The sequence below is a fragment of the Pleurodeles waltl genome, chromosome 4_2 (genome assembly GCF_031143425.1).
Source record: "Pleurodeles waltl isolate 20211129_DDA chromosome 4_2, aPleWal1.hap1.20221129, whole genome shotgun sequence".
Classification (NCBI taxonomy): Eukaryota; Metazoa; Chordata; class Amphibia; order Caudata; family Salamandridae; genus Pleurodeles; species Pleurodeles waltl.
The window spans coordinates 1,028,009,742-1,028,026,675 of NC_090443.1; the positions used below are offsets into that span (position 1 = coordinate 1,028,009,742).

The 16,934-nt window shown below is 45.7% G+C and overlaps 1 protein-coding gene across 2 annotated transcripts in view; it reads left to right on the forward strand.

Annotated features, from left to right (window-relative positions):
• Positions 1-16,934, forward strand: part of CORO1B (coronin 1B) — an 81,602-nt gene that overhangs the window by 10,221 nt on the left and 54,447 nt on the right. Inside the window, exon 1 of one of the 2 annotated variants that reach the window (XM_069232923.1) lies at positions 16,614-16,693. The exons of the other annotated variant lie outside the window; for it this stretch is intronic. The gene's annotated coding sequence lies outside the window, so the exon portion shown is untranslated. Of the gene's footprint in view, positions 1-16,613; positions 16,694-16,934 lie in introns of those variants that run through there. 2 annotated transcript variants of the gene reach the window in all.

Sequence of the window (16,934 nt, forward strand, 5' to 3'; positions counted from 1 at the left end):
TCGGCACTCCAGTGAACAAACATAGGCTCGCACAGTTGGATTTAATTTTTGCACACACAGACTTGGCTGAAGTCCTGCAGTAGGAGGTTGGCCATCAACCCGCAAGTCCTCAAATGGTCCCCTGCTCCTGGAGTGAGCACTGTGCACCCTGACTTGTGAGGGTGAATCTGTTATGCTTAGGTGGTGTGCTGCAGTTGGTGTTTTCTGCTAGGCTTTTAGTATAGGCAAGGTGAAACAGAAGAGGTCCGCTTCCCCCAATGGTAAAGTTGATAATCACCCTGGTTACCAGAAAGGGGGTTTGGAGGGGGCTATGCAGGCTCCAAGAAGCGCCCTGATCCGTCATAGCAGATTAACACAGTTTTTAAAGACAATGCCCTACCAGAGGAAGCAGCACAGTCTTTAGTGTTCTTATTAATTGTAAAGTAAATGGAGCAGAGTATTGCATCTAAAACATTTTTGTTCAGCGTTGGCAAGTGGTTTTCTAGTTGACAGGGGTGTGTGGAGGGCCTGGGCACATCTAATGCACCTTTTCTAGGGGCTTACAATAAATTAAATGTGCCAAATATGGAGAAGCCAATCTAACCGTGATTTAAAGGACAAAGCATCTGCACTTTAGCACTGGTCAGCAGTGATAAAGTGCACAGATATCTAAAGGCCAGGAGGTCAGAGGGCAAAAAGTTAGGGGAGACCACGCCAAAGATGCCATGTCTAACATTCAGTAGAACTAATCATAATATATGTAGCCCTTCCGTTTTCCACAATTGTGTATCATAAAATATAATACTTAGAGACAACACCATTAAGTGTTCCCTCATTTTAATACCAAAACCAGCAAGTGGGTGGCAACGGAAATGGAATGCTGAAAGCACAATATCCTAACTCTAAGTGGAACAAAGGTATGAAGTCATGTTTCAAAACAGTAACAAGTATTCACTCATTTTCGGGTTAGTACATGGAAACAAGGTTCAGACAGATGGGTGCAATTCTCCACCGCAGTCAACTATACTCTCAGACTCCTACTGGGTTAGCGCCCAAAGTTCTTCAAGTTTTAAGGTCTTGTTTATCGACAGCAGATGCGCTGTCGCTGCGAAGGGCATTGCTTGGAGCGCACAGATTGCTTAGCCTTTGTTGGCTTCATTGTCACTCTTTTTTTCCTACCTCCTAATTGACCAGTGCGTGCCGGGTGTCACCTCCTTTTTATTCCGTGGAGCACAGACCAAGCGCTGATTGCTTTCTCTTAGTGTTCTCCCCTTCTTCGCCCACCCCATCTCTGTATTGCTTCTCCCCCACCAACCCTTCTCCGCATTGCTTCTCTCCCCCCCTCCTACCTAACTTTTCCCTGCATTGCTTCTCTCCCGCCCCCTACCTAACTTTTCCCTGCATTGCTTCTCTCCCGCCCCCTACCTAACTTTTCCCTGCATTGCTTCTCTCCCGCCCCCCCTTCTCCACTTTGCTTCCCCCCACTGCGTCATCCCTTTTCCATGTTGCTTCTGTCCCCCTCCCATGCACCCCTTCTCTGCGTTGCTTCTCTTTCTTCCACCCACCACTCTTCTGCATTTTGACTCCCTTCCCACCTCTTCTCCGCGTGCTCCGTCGCCGACCACTTCTATACGTTGCTTCCCTGTCTCTTGCCCACCCCATCTCCGTGTTATGGCGCTAGTGCTTGCCTCATCATGGCACTTTTTTTCCAACTTTAACTTTAGATATGCTGCGCCATCTCGCTGCAGTTCATGTCCAAAAGACTCTCTTTCATAGGCGAGGCCTATTGGCTTTGCTAATGCTATACGCATCTACGACTCTAGATATTCACCGGCTGCCAAGAGTGGGAGAAGAAGGAAGTTCTGAATACATGTACCACTTTCAGCTGAGCAGAAAACCATATTGAGGCGTACAGAGAGGCAAGATCATGTCTTTTTTGCTCAGTCTATTTCTTGCCTTCCCTTTTTGTACGGCGCGGCACAAGGCAGGGAAAAGGGGGATTTTTTTTTTCATCTTTCAGCATTTGACCTCTCTTCTTCCCTATAGCTTTAGAAATTAACTTTTTATTGCGTATCCTGTACCCCAGCAAGGGCAGCGCGCACTCCAAAATAGAGACGGGGCCTCTTTTGAGCATGTTAACGACCTTCAGACCCTCACTTAAAACTGAGGTGGGTGGGTCGCTTCAAAAATTATCATACTGAGAAAGCACTGAATGAGTTCCTTTGTGATTTCACCTTCTAGTTACTCCGTCCACATAAGTTGTCATAAGAGGTATTCACAGCATTTTTGAACTTATCAATTGGGACTCAAGGTGTTTAAAGGAGGCAATGGTACTGTACTCAACATGTTGACTTCTCTGTGATTTATTTTCCACGCCCTAGGTTCCACTGCTGGCCGCCTTTTCCCTCGGTTCTATAGAGCAGATTCCCGCTTTGCTTCGGATCATCCTGTTGTTTCTTGTTCCCCCATCACACTATTTTCGATCCGATCATATGCATTTTGAAAATCTTTCAAAACCTCCATCACCGTGACCGCTATCTGACCCGGAGAGCTTCTACTGGTTTAGGGTCTTTGGATGTGAGTTTCTGGTTCCTCCGACCAGCCTTGAGATGAAGATGCCTCCTTTCTCCGTGTGCCTTCTGTACTTACTCTCTTCTGGCGGTATATCTGCTGGTGACAGTTTCAGTTAATCTCCAATGCCTGTAGGAGGATGAAATGGACATGTGCTGTGATGCTCAGACTTGAATGAATGAATGAACTCTGTTTGGGTGTTCAGGTGCTTGTAAATTAATTAGCAGGGGAAGCTAGCAGAAAAGCCGAGTTTTAATCCTTTACAAAACTAAATGTGATTGGCTGCTGAACGTAAGTTAAGAGGGAGAGCGCACCATAGCTCTGGGAAAAAGGTAGACAAAAGGTCTGACCCCAAGCCTTGCGCAGGAAATGGGAGCAAATGTTACCAGTAAAGCATCAGGCGAGTGTGGTTTCCGGGCAGGTATAATTCTGATTTGGATGAAACTTATTTCTGAATTGTGAAAAGCCTTTTGGCAGAGGCATTGCACTGTGAAAAGTTCTGCAATGACGACCAATGCAGCTGCTTTAGACAAGGAGAAATATAAAATGAGTTGTCATAGTTGGACGCTGGGCAGGAGAGCTTTTTGGAAGTCCCAGATATAAGAAGTTATCAATAATCCACGATAAGATGGTGCCTCAAACCAGGGAACACCGTGAGTCAGCAGAAAATGTGGGAGCACTTTGTGTAGCATACTCAGATGAGAGAAGCATGTAGCTGTAATAGTGTTTATTTGTTTCTAAAGGAAAGAGTCACATCAAAGATAACACAACATGTTCTTGGCTTCTCACTTGGAACATTGTCTAGCATTGGTGGCCACCAAGTAGGGGAGAAGTTCAAAGAGGCTTCCCCAAAGAGCAATAGCTGTTTCATCACTGTTAAGCTTAAGTGAATGTTGTTTCATCCAGGACGCTACACTCAGTAGGCAGTTCTGGACATTTTCGGTTATGGCTGTGGATCTGTTTGCAAAAGAGGCAAATGATTTGATATCATCTGCCTAAGGCATCACTGAGATCGTAATGGCATATCAGAGACATGAGTTGGAGTCATGTACACATTAAACAAGGTGGGCCATAGTGAAGAGCCCTGTGGAATTCCATAGATTGGGGATTTGAATTTTGAGCAGTACAGTTTCAGGATGACAGCTTGGGAACGATTAGAAGGGAATATTCAGAGTCAGTTCAGTGATTTGCTTCTTAAACCAGTTGAGTGCAGTCAGTGACGGCTGATCAAGGGAGGCACTATCAAAAGCTGCACTTAATTCCAGCAGGGTAAGAGCAGCACTGCCTCCTTGAACAAGTAAGATATGAATATGATCTGTGACTGCGAGGAGTAAAGCCTCTTTATCGTGTAGAGGTCAAAACCCACCGTGAGTTGCATCCAGGCTATTGATGCCGTCATTGAAAGAAGACAATTGCTGATACACTTCCCTTTGAACAATTTTACCATTTTAGGGAAGGATAAAAATAGGGCTTTGATTACTTATTATTGTTGGATCAGCATTGGGTGTCATCAAGGGAGGGACAATCATGGCAGTATTCTATACATTGGGGGGGTGATGGGGTCGTAGCCTGTTCTGCTGAGACACTGATAAGGGAACAAAGCTCTGGAATAACAGACTCACATACTAGCTGGAAGGTATGTCTCAGACAGGGATCGACGGAAGAGCCTGACTTCACCTTCCGCATGAACATTTTCAGACTATTGAAGTGAACTGGCTAAAAGTCTGTGAGTGGCAAGTGGGTAAGTGTGCTATTTGCAAAGTTTCCAGAGTAGTGCGTGCCTGTACTATCATTACTAGGAGAGTGACAAGTTTTGAGAATTTTATATCCTATGTAGGAAGGATTAGAATCACTTAGTTCCTGAGATGAAGGAGCAGGCGCAAGAAGGTGTTGCGGGCAAATTCTTTTTTGTTGTTGTTGTTGCAATTTTGACGACTAAAGTCTTAGAATTTTCTGCTGTGTGACTTGTGAAGGCATAATAAGGAATTGTGTTGTGTTTTTATAAGCTCTAATTTAATGGCTTTAGGCTACGTGCTGAGGATTGTAGTATACCTGGCTCGCAACAGCCTTTCCTGCATTTTGCAGCACAAACTCTTCTTTGTACCATGGATGATCTGCAGGGCAGCAATGCTTATATTGGCGCAACTGAACCAAGAGCTGATGTTATCCAGACATTGAAGACTAATGCATTTAAATTCAGATCTTTGTGACTCAGATCAGGAGTTGAAAGATATTCAAGTGCTGCATTCAACTCAGTGTCACTAATCTTAGCCCATTGATGACCCTTAACTGCTTGTTTATTTGTAAAACTTTTATTTTCCGAAGGAGAAAAGATCTGAAGATAAAATGGCATCCCCTTTTGATTGACCCAGGATATATCGATGGGTAGTAGACGGCACCCAAATAGAAGTAGCAATAAATGGAATCTAAAGTATGTCCTGCCTGATGCTTCGGATAGTAAACCATTTGAGAGAAGCCTAGTGTTTAGTTATGCTACAGAACATGTTTCCGGACTCCATCCACATGCCATTCCCCCTCCCAAAGTAAAAAGTTGTAGACTTTTAAACTAAACTATAAGAGCCAATAAACTCAGCAAGGGAAGTTCCAAAGCAAGTGACTGGTCCCAGATGATGAAATATGAGGCAGGGAGTGGGTGGGAGATAGGCTGCACTGAAAAAATTATGTTTCAACTAACTTGAAGGAAAACCAAGGGAAAAATGAGGTGCCTCAAACTCAACTGGGACAAAACAGAGATCCTTGTACTCAGTTCCACCCCCTTTTTCTGGGGCGACTCCTGGTGGTAGGAAACACCCCCACCGATCACTCACACAACCTGGGCATCATCCTGGACTCCAACCTTTCCATGACCCTTCTGGTCTACACCATCTCATTGTCTTGCTTCCAAGCTCTGCGTCTCTTTCAGAATTTTCAAGTGGATGCCACAAGACAAGAACGGTCACCCAGGCTCTTGTCAGCAGGAAATTCGACTATGGCAACTCACCCTACATCAGCTACAAGCAAGACTACAGAGAATCCAGAGCGCAGCGGGCAGATTCTTTCTGGGCATCCCCTGCCACAGCCTCATCTCCGCCCACCTCAGAGACCTTAGCTGGCTCCTGGGTGACAAACGCATCACTTTCAAGCTACTGACGGACAACTACAAAGCACTCCGCAACATTGGACCGGACTACCTCAACCACCGCCTGGCTTCTACACCCCCACCAGGCAACTCTGATCCTCCCAGCTCACCCTCGCCACCATCCCCAGAATCAGGAAGAGCACGGCTGGATCCATCTCTTACCTTGCACCCCGGTCATGGAATACACTCCCTCTCAAACTTAGACAGGCCGCCTCGATGAAGCAGTTCAGGAAGGATCTCAAGACCTGGCTCTTCGAATGATCAGCATGCCCACAATAACACATTGAGACCCGTGGGAAATAAGCTGCGCTTCACAAGTGCCTGATTGATTGATTGTTGCCAAGGAGGTGATCGCTGTCCAGCCCCTCCACCCCCACTATCGCTTTTTTCTGTCTTGCTTCAAAATCTATGTTCCTAGATGGTCAATGGGTCTCCCTCTTGGCAAGCAACAATCATTGTGACTGGTAACATAGCATTCTCCAGGAAGCTGTCATGGTGTATTCATTCATGTTATGTGTCCTCCTTAACATTAACCTAATTAAAGGACGACTGCTGCATCTGGCAATTAAAAATTAGTCTAATCCAGTCACTTCTTTAAATGGTAACCGGTGCCCTTGAGCGCAGACACCCGCAGGTGGTTTTGCTGTTTCTGTGATATTGTTGACACAGGTGCAAGTTAGTTAAGTTGCGCTGCAGTTCTCAGGTGTTTACAGTCCACCATCTCCCTTTCTTTGTGAGGCAATGACCTTAAGGGCAGGATTCCTGTCGCCAGTTATCTGCAGCGGTTGCATGTGTTATTGCTTGGGTCGGATGGGGAGAGAAATTTGGATAATTTGCAGGTAAATATTTTACCTTGCTGCTATTACCTTTCCTCCACCATAGTTTCTCTCCTCAGTCGAAATCTTGCAGGTTTTTCACTCTTTGAGTAAGGCACGCTTGAACTGCTGTAGCAGGAATTTCTCTGTTGCTGTTTGTTAGTCAGTCCACACCCTTCTATTTTAGGACCTGTTTTCGGGATTTTTTTGCCTTTTTTCTTTGTGGTCAAGTAATAGGATTATGTCTACGCTGCACAACTTAAGCCTGCTGTATTTGTTGCAGACAGAAAATCATGTGAGCAACTTTCAGGTTAACTTCTGCAATGAAGTATGTGGTTCCTCAAACAGGTTTTGGTGACATTTAAGTCACCTTATGCGTCATGTTATCAATTAAGCGCTTCCAGTTAAGCCACCACCAACCTTGATGATAGTATTATCCCCTCACTGCATGGTTGAACTGCTCCTCTCTGTGTTGGATGTTGGATGGGGTTGATTTGTACCGGCTCTGGCTGCTGTGCCATACACAGGTCTTCGTCTCTCTCTGTTCCAGCGTCAGGTTTTATTCTTTCCATGTTCCTTTGGTAGTTCCAGTGATTCCTGTGGCTGTTGTGCATTCTGTAGCTGGCCATGTTCTCTTCTGAAGCGATCTTCCTTCCTCCTTCAGCTTTAATCCCCTTATACAAATGATTGTGATTGGCCGGGGTTGCATTGATCATTACTGAGGCTCTGTTGTCTTATCTTATCTTTAGGCTCAGTGCCAGCCCGGATGACACCACCAAAAAGCCCTCAGAAGCTTTTCAGTGCTGTCATAGGCGAAAGAGCATTTCTTCGATAACTTTTCCTACAAAGTTGGCTCTTCCACCTATTCCAGGTGGATTCGGACTGTATCTGTGTTTGTGGGTTACCAATTCATAGTCCTCCATTGGTAAATGTGCTCCTAAGATCCTCTCTGGTCCTCGAGGACCGATGGGCCTCCCTCTTGGCTAGCCTTATTCATTGTGACTGGAAGAGAGAATTACCCAGGAAGCTGTCATGCTGTATTCATGCATAGTATGTGCCCTTCTTTGCTGCCATCTTCAGCTCTTCCTCCACTGGATAGAATTTGGCACACAGTGCTGTCCTTCTCTTGGTTCTTGCTGGCTATGCACCAAAACTGACTTTTTAGATCCTGATATCATATAAATGATTGTAATTCCAGCTGGACAGCTACATGGTTCCTTGTCTGCACAGCCCTGCATGCGCATTCCTATATATTTCTACCTGAAAGCTGCAAAGTTATCCTTCCTTTTTAATTTCAATGTTTAAATGCTTCCAGCTGATTCCACTGCTTCAGTCCTCTTCATGCGTGCAAGGCTTGCATGGTTAAGGGGCTTGCCCAGTGAAACTCTCCTGTAAGAACTCTGAATGCACAAAGTGTCCAGTTTACCAAGTAGGTTTTCCAGAATACGGATCGGGTATCAAACCCAGGTTAATCTCTATCGTTTCATCTTGGAAGGAGCTAGCAATTTATTTTTTGTTTCAACTAGTCTTAAACCGATATTCTTTATTTCTTTTTCCCTAATGTATACAAATCAAGGCAGCTTTAAAAAGTGTGCGATCTTCTGTCATTGAAGTGGAACATTGAACCTAAAGACAGGCAGATGCCAGCTACAATAAATCTTTCTCAGTGCACACAAAATACTGTGTGGATATGATGTGGAAATAATATTTAGAAATAAATAGCATAGGTTCAAATGTGACCCAGTCCACCTACTATAGTTACCACATGCGCTACTATTTTTCAAATGTTTCCTTGGTTGATGTTAAAAGAGATGTTGGAACTGGCAAAGTGTTAAAACAACCCATAATCTGGAAATTCGCTAACAAAAATAAACTCCGAGTTTGCTGAATCCACCTCCACTGTAAAGACTGGAGGGCGAATTCTCTGAAATAAATTAAAAACGGCTTTCTACCTGAGCCTCCTGCATGTGACTTGATCATCTTATGACTTATCACTGGAGTTGTTTTTGTCGCTGCTGTTGGGTGCTTGAGCCATCCATGTCCTGAACATATGTAACTTCATGTTAGGGAAGGGGTTTCAAAACACAAAGATGAGTCTTTGCTAGCAGGAGCCTCTAGTTCTAGTGAGGAGGGTTTTTTGGCATAGATTGTCTCACACCTCTTGGGTGGTATTCTAAACCTATCCCTGTACCACATACCCATTTCCCTCCCATCATGCAGTAGACTGGTGCTAGGTTGGCAACTTCTCTCAGTACACACCTAAACTATGCATTTAGGAGCGACTCTTTGCTGAGAGTGTGTAAACGTAAAGTGCAGAAGCCACACACCTACATTTCTAGAAACAATTTCTCCAAGTGCAGAGAAACTTCCCAGACCATAGAGCCAAACCGTATTTCCTCTGCTGCTCCTGTCTACAGAGGTTTCCCTCTATAATGATGTCACATAAGTAGAGTGATCCAGATTACTAATACCACCATTTGTTTCCGGAATTGGATATTCTAGTGCTTCCCCCCCCCCCATCACAACCATATTACACTATAAAACATACAGAAAGTAATAATTCTCAGCTTCATAAATGTATTTAAACAACTTAATAAGGAGAGACAGCCTAGATCAGTGGTCCCCAACCTGTGGTCCAGGGACTCCTGGTGGTCCGCGACTGCTTAGACAATTAAATATTAACAGATATTTGTAGTCCCCGAATTCCTATACCGATTCAGTGGGGTGGTCCCAGTGACCCAGAAATAATAAAGTGGGGGTCCACAGAAGTCAAAAGGCTGGGAACCACTGGCCTAGATTATACAGCTTACTAAAATACCGCAGACTTGAAACATGTACAACATGTAACTCTGATCCAAAATGCTAATCAAGGGGTAATGCTGACTGTGTGAATGCAGAGTGGAAATGAAGACTGGGCTTGGCTGATAAAACCAGGAGCTCAAGGAGGGCAGATGAAGTAGATATACAGTACATTTTCTCTGTTCCGACCCAAGTATAAAATTTTATTTGTCATTTACTTCCCTATGTTTGATAAGGAATATGAAGCCTTTGTTAGAAGAAGTGAGTCAAAACCTAACCACTGTTGGGGGCTGCATGAAGGGTCCAAGCCTTAAACTTCTTGAAGTACGTGTAACCGATCCCTTTTGGAAAACACCTTTTCTTTCCTTACATTAATGGTTTGTAGAAGGACGCCCTCTGAAATTTAACACCAAATATCAGATGGAAGAGAGTACAAATTCAATTTCAAAACGCATTAAAAACCATCTTAATTTAAGTGCAGATTGAAGAGCAACCTCATGTAGTTGAACTTTGAACCTGTGATTGATGGACTGGAGTTCCAGGATGGGAATTGGCAAAGCAATGGTAACCAGGTCTGGACTTGAAGAATGGGACATTTTTACTCACCGGAGATACATGCCAGAAGACTGAAAGGCGGGGACGTGGAGTAAGTCCAGTGGGCAGTTTGGAAGAGTTACACCACATTAAGGAACTACTTTAAATTCTCGTATGTCTACTGCATAGGAAACACCTGGCATGAAAATGCAGGCTGATTTGCAGACATGGGCATAGTGTATTTTTAATTGTATCATTTATCCCAATAACAGGTGAAAACGTAATAGGCTTAACCAAGGGGCATCCATTACAATTCGAATCAAAGAAAATGTTGGAGATCGCGGCTTGTCTAGTAAATGGTAGTTGGCCAAAAGAAAAGTAAATGGATCACATTCATTGGGTCGTCAAACCCGACCAGCGCATGGCAACAAGGGCCAAGAAGTAAACCTACGTGTGTGGACTACAAGAGAATGATGCAGAGCTCTGTCGGGCAGAGGCTGAATAATTAGGCTTTTTGTCTGTGTAATCTCTGAATTCCAACCACACATCCTCTGTTCGGCACCTGGCATCAAACAGTTCACAGTAGGCATTTCCTGCTTTGTGGTAATCATGCCAGCTAGCCAGCTTGTGATGTTAGAAGCACTGGGTAGCATCCAGCAGGTGGCGGCCCTTCAAAACAGTTAGTGCAGTGTGTCTTACACCTCTCATAAAACATGTCAGCTGCTTATCTATGATCCCTAACAAAAATTAGAGTAGTCGAGCATCAACGTGCCACCAGCCTCATCAGCAAGGAGAGTAGCCATCTCTCCCAGACTGAGTACAGCAAAGGGCCATGATGGGTGCCCTTCTCACAGTAGGACCAATCCTTAAATTAGGCTTCACATGAGGGTATGTTATATTTATTTTATAAACTGTTTGTTCACTGAGCTTCTGGGCACTGGCTGAAACACAACATCTACCACCAAAAATAATACAGGAAGAGCAGCAGAATCTTGGTTAGAGGCGAAAAGGGGCCTTTGATAAAAACAGAGGACCATCATAACTTTCTAAAAGTCTTCAAATTAGGCTAAACAAAGGTTATCTTATGAAGTACAAGAAGACATTGTTGAAAGAGTGCCACTCTCAAACTGAAGGATACCTGACAAATTTAGAAGCTCAAAGTGAGGGGGTCATTTGTTGCAAAGCTTAATGCAGAATTGTCATGGCTTCAGGTAGACGATGCTGGTGATAGGAAGGCAGGGAGGAGATCCAAGTACTGGGTTTGTGTAGCCGTTTCTTGAAAGCCTCTTAACCAACTTCAGCTTTCTGCATTAGCTAAAGACAGTGGAACATTTTAAATGGAGAGGCCAGGTCTAACCTGAACCTAATTAAGGCATGTATCACAGAGAGCGTGTAGATGTGTTCCACTGTAGAGCAGTAGTCTTATAAGAATTAATGCCAACCGCTCTTGGCACCTGGATGTCCAAAGCCAATGGTAATCATTATAAATACCAAGGTTAGAACTGCCTTGTCCAGCTGAGATGTTGGACCCATAACTGGATGTCTTATAGCGTCGCTTTGAGTAGAACCATCCAAGGTGATGAGCAGAAGTTCACTTTTGGTCTCATCAAACCTAAAAATCTGATGGCTCTTCACCACCAAGTAAGAGTCAGTCCCTTGGCCTGAATGTCCAGCCCCTGATGGAGCGGTGTGCGTGAGAGATACAATACACCATATTTGAGGTGGGTGTCATTGTTAGTCTGACACATAGAGTCCGGCCATACTTGATGGAGTAATATAGCAGGGAGTCGAATGTAGGGATTAATTAGAAAATAGGCTGGATGCCATTTTAGACTAACAGGAAGGCTCTAGTCCCTGGGATGAGCATATCCCTTCCCTCTCCAGATACTAAATTTCCCACAGCGTACTTATCCCTCAGCTGAGTAGAAGCAGGACCAAAGCTCATGTGAAGCCGGCTAGTGGGAGGAGGGTGGGTTGAGAAGACAACACCAGAGCACTGCGTGAATCTTCTGAACCGAGATGTGGCTGCTATGTCCTGGGGTGCAGGTGCTTGAAGTACTTAACTCTATTGTCGTAACAATGAGCAGGAGTGCTCGGGGAGTGGGGGCCACTGCTGCAAGTGTCCCGCTCTGAGGAAGTCAGAACAGGAACTGTTTGTCCAAGGTGCATACACCACCAAGACACCGGACCACCACCCACTCCAAACTGACTACAAAAAGCGTCATTTATGAAATACCAATTATGTTTCTAGGTACATCTCTGATATAGCCAGAGGGGCTGATTTAATCAGCATCGGTGCCGGGTTGTGTCTTTTAAGCAGTGATTGTGCAGTTGTGTCATGGATGTGAAAGCGTTGGTCATAGATGAAGGAATAAAATGAAATGGCAGGGAGTAGAGGAGGGACGTGAGAGCGACCCATGATCAGAGCTGTGACAGAGGGCGGAGAGAGGAGAGCCCTTCAGCATCACTTTGTTTCTGTGATGTGGACTCCCAGGGGTCAGGCTGGTGCCACGTTGTCTGAGGGGGGACAGTGAAGTGCCCCCTTGTAGGAAGCTGTCCATATCTTGTAAGATCATTGGCTCCCTTGCATGTGTTGGGGTGCGCCAGTGTTTGGGTTCCTAGCGTCTTACATCTCCTTCTTTCTTTCTGAGCTGTCCTCGTCTTGAAGTTTTGGGGTGGATCTGTGGTGGTTTTTTACGAAGACCAGCTGTCATCTTCAGATATGTGCCCTCTTGAGATATGTGCCCTCTTGCAACAGTTGTGCTCAGTTGCATGACGCTGGTTTCTATCTCTGCTTGGGCTTCCAGTGGGTGTTTTGCGTTACCTAGGACGTGTCCCATGATAGTTGGCATGTTGGTCTTTTTACTGACAATTTAGCCCTGAAATGCATGATTGCTTTTTATTCCCCATTACTTTTGTATTTCCTTAACTGTCCTGGGTTACGTTTTGCAGGGCTGTTCTGAGGGATGGAAGCAGCATGCAGCTAGCATGGGTTGTCTCCCAGCTGGTATCTCCTTCTCAGTGCCGTTGAACTATCCTGGCATGCTTTTCTCGTGTTCCTAACTTTACAGGTCGTGTGGTCGGCGTGTAGCTGAGTTGGAGGTGACCTATTTTTTTTTTTTGCTAAACATGTTTTTTCTGCGACAGTGTAACACTGTGTAATAGCTTTATTTTAGAATTTGCCCTTTCAACTCTTGGCTTTTGACTGGGCACTATCTTTTTAACACAGTCCTTTTCTGTTTAACTGTTTACTCATCGCTGTTTTGAATATTTCTTATTTTTTAAATTGGATTTAATTGTAACTATAGTTAGATCGACATATGCATGTTTTATCAGGGTTGGTCGATGCCGACGGTCCAGCTGGTTTAAAAAGTGTTAAAAATGTTGACGTTAATTCATCGGACTGGAGGTTACACCTGGATTTACTTGTAGCCTGGTTTATGATGCATTAACCTCTGTGGTCAAGCTGACTTGTCTGTTGTCTGAATTCTTTCTAGGCAGCATCAACCAAAAGGATTGACATTAAATCACTTCTTGTTTCCCCATAGCTTAGTGTTTATTTTTTAACCCTCTTTAAAGCATGGCGAGATCTTGCTAGGCCTGAAGGTACTGATTTTGGCCTGTAGGATGGCTCAGTGAGTTGAACTCTCATTGCTGACGAATGCAGTGATCTGCCAGTGACGAGGTTGAATCCGCACAGCTAATCTGCACAACCCTAAGGATTGCCGAGCCTTCCGCTTCTTGTCACTCGTACCTGTGAGCAGGTACTTTAGCGCAGTGCTTTGATGACACTTAATAGATTACCTCCATTATTGGTCGCTTCCAGGCTCTGCCAAGTTTTTTCCAGCTGATCAGATTGAAACCGAGATTCTCCATGTGCTCTGCTTTTAGTGAAAGTGTGCATGAAAATGATGTGCTCAACCTTTTGTATTTGGTTCAATAGGTGATTTTTGATTAAATGTTACTGCCCATTTACAGTTTCTTCGAAATATATGTGGGGTTGTCTGTCGAGGAAATATTGTTTCCCATTTTAGTTGGGAAAACTGAGGGCCATGGTTGGGGGTCTTACCTTTACACGCAGGGGTTTAAAATTCTAGCATGTAAAATATGGTTGGCCAAGATTGTAGGAGTGCTTGAAGGTTTCATTCGTGGCATGAGGTATGCATGCCTGTCCTTGTGTGTGACATGTGCCCCTGTACTGGAGTGTATGTGTGAAGCAGTGCATTTGTATGGCCATCTGTACGCGTGTTGCTTGTCTCAATGAATGCCTGCACACATGTTTTATTATATGGAGATATCTGTGTAGCGTGTGCCTAACTGGCAAGCAATGGAGCACTAAACATTGGTTGTTCCCATCCCCCTCTCCCCCAGTCATAGGGCTGCAAATGACCTTGCACATGTTTTGCTGTATAAATGCTTGGGTTGCCCGGTTGCCTGTATGGGTGTTGAACTGTATGTGCGTACGACTGTGGGCGTGCGCATGGCAACAGTTTGCTCTGCATATGTGCACGCATGTCATTTGTGTACATGCAGTACACTAAATCCTAATATTTCGGATTTGTCAGTTTTTGTGCCTCTTCAGATTCTGCGTTTGTGTTTTTATTTTGGTTGCGGTTTTTAGGTCGAGCATAGCAGCATGCATGCGCTGCTTTTCCGAGGTGTTGGTATGTATCTGGGCTTTTAACAACGCCCCCTCACGTCCATCAGTACCACTCGTTCGTGGGCTTCCACTTCAAAAATAATTTATCATTGGTAAATGGTTTGTGTTTGTCCCTCCTTGGGGAAGTTTGGTTACCGACTTGGCCATAGCCCCTTTTAAATGGCTAATTGCACTTTTGCCGCTATGTTTGACTGCGAGCGAACTTCTTTTTCCTTTTGTGTGTCTCCTTATCGCTGATGCTTATGGCGGCCATGGCGCTTTGAATCGGCTCTCTCATGTGAAACTGTTTTACTTTTGATTTTCAAGTTGTGTCAAGAAAAGTCCGGTTAGAAGTTTACAACGCAAATTGCGCTGACTCGCGCAAATGCGAGACCATTTCATTGTAAATGCTTGTTCTGTTTGCAGTTGGTAGGCAGATTGTGTGTTTGCGGGAAGTGTTATGGTGGCTTTCTGTTTTTTCCTGTTTGTTGGGTACCACGTGATAAACCCACCCTTTGCCCTCTAGACCACACATTACTGCCTCTTGAGCGCTCTCTTACTCCTCTTCCAACATATATACTTGATATAGTTTGACATGTGCCACTCATTTGTTGCCTCGGTGTTGGTTTGCGACGACCTTTCACGTTACCGCTTCATATGCCATTCTCTTCACTGTCCTGACCATATGAGGCGGGCACTGTCTGGATAATGTGCAAGCATAATAGTCCTTTAACACCATTTTAGCCTTAAATACTGACTGTCCTCTCTCTTCCCTGTTTGTTTCCCTGCCTCCCTTGGCCTCTGCCTTCTTTATTTCTCTGCCTCCCTTGTCCTCTGCCTCCTTTATTTCTCTGCCACCCTTGTGCTCTGTCTGCCCTATTTGTTTCCCAGTCTCCCTTGGCCTCTACCCTGTTTGTTCCCTGCCTCCCTTGGCCTCTACCCTGTTTGTTCCCTGCCTCCCTTGGCCTCTGCCCTGTTTGTTCCCCGCCTCCCTTGCCCTGTTTGGTTTCCTCCCTTCCTTGGGCTCTGTCTGCCCTGTTTCCCTTAGCCTCTACCCTGTTTGTTCCTTGCCTCCCTTGGCCTCTGCCCTGTTTGGTTTCCTCCCTCCCTTTCCCTGTTTGGTTTCCTCCCTCCCTTCCTTGGGCTCTGTCTGCCCTGTTTCCCTTAGCCTCTAACCTGTTTGTTTCCCTGCCTCCCTTGGCCTCTGCCCTGTTTGTTCCCCGCCTTCCTTGCCCTGTTTGGTTCCCTCCCTTCCTTGGGCTCTGTCTGCCCTGTTTCCCTTAGGCTCTATCCTGTTTGTTTCCCTGCCTCCCTTGGTCTCTGCCCTGTTTGTTTCTCTGTCTCTGGCCATGAGCGGGGCTGGAATGCATTCTGTATCCAGCTTAGTTCTCGTTGTTTCTTTTTGTATTTCGTTTTTTGTTGCTGTTTTGATGTGTTGTTTGCCATGAAAGCCTTGCCGAGCAGCCCGCTCTCCTGAAGGCGCAGCTGCCTCGTGGCTCCTTGGGATGCTCCGACTTGTTTCCATTTAGGGATTTCTGATGCTTGCAGTTGTTCAGATGGCGAGGACATTCTTCCAGTCGTCGTCATGGCTCAGCTCTCGAATGTGCCTGAGCCGCTTGCTTCCTACGGTATTCAGGAGTCCGGGCCATCAGCAGTTGTGAGGGAGACGCGGGCACTTCTTGCCCTTCACTTGTCACTTTATGCAGCCTGGCTGCTTACTTTGGGAACACTTGTCTCTGTCATTGCGTGTCTGTCTGCCCTCACCGCATGTCCCTCCCAGGATGCTGTGCTTCTCGGAGATATGGCCTGCTTGATTGAAGGACTGTAGTTCAAAAACCCACCTAGAGGTAGCTGCTGTCACGCTGACACATTCTAATTTTGGACGGCAAGCTTCATTTAGTTTCCCGAAGGCTTCTCTGGCCAGACCTTGCTCGGGGCAGGGTGCAAAGTGGGTGGATTCCTTGTTAGTAGCGGTTCTAAAACACACCCTGCGCTTCATGAAGAAATGTGGACGTGCTTTACCCTCGTCCGCAGCCCTGCCCTCTCCTGTCTGTGACCTTCCCCCACCGGTCGCTTCTCTGTCCCACTTCCTCTTCAGACACCCTTTTAAGTCTCCACTGTCTATCCTCCTCCTTCCACGTGTACCCCAGATCTCCTCCTGCGCGCCCTTCCTCCGCAGGTACCCCAGATCTCCTCCTGCGAGTCCTTCCTCTGCAGGTACCCCTGACCTCCTCCTTCCACGGGTACTCCAGATCTCCTCCTGCGTGTCCTTCCTCTGCAGGTACCCCTGACCTCCTCCTTCCACGGGTACTCCAGATCTCCTCCTGCGCGCCCTTCCTCCGCAGGTAACCCCAGATCGCCTCCTGCGAGTCCTTCCTCTGCGGGTACCCCAGCTCGCCTCCTGCGAGTCCTTCCTCTGCAGGTACCCCTGCCCTCCTCTGACTATCCTTCCTCCACG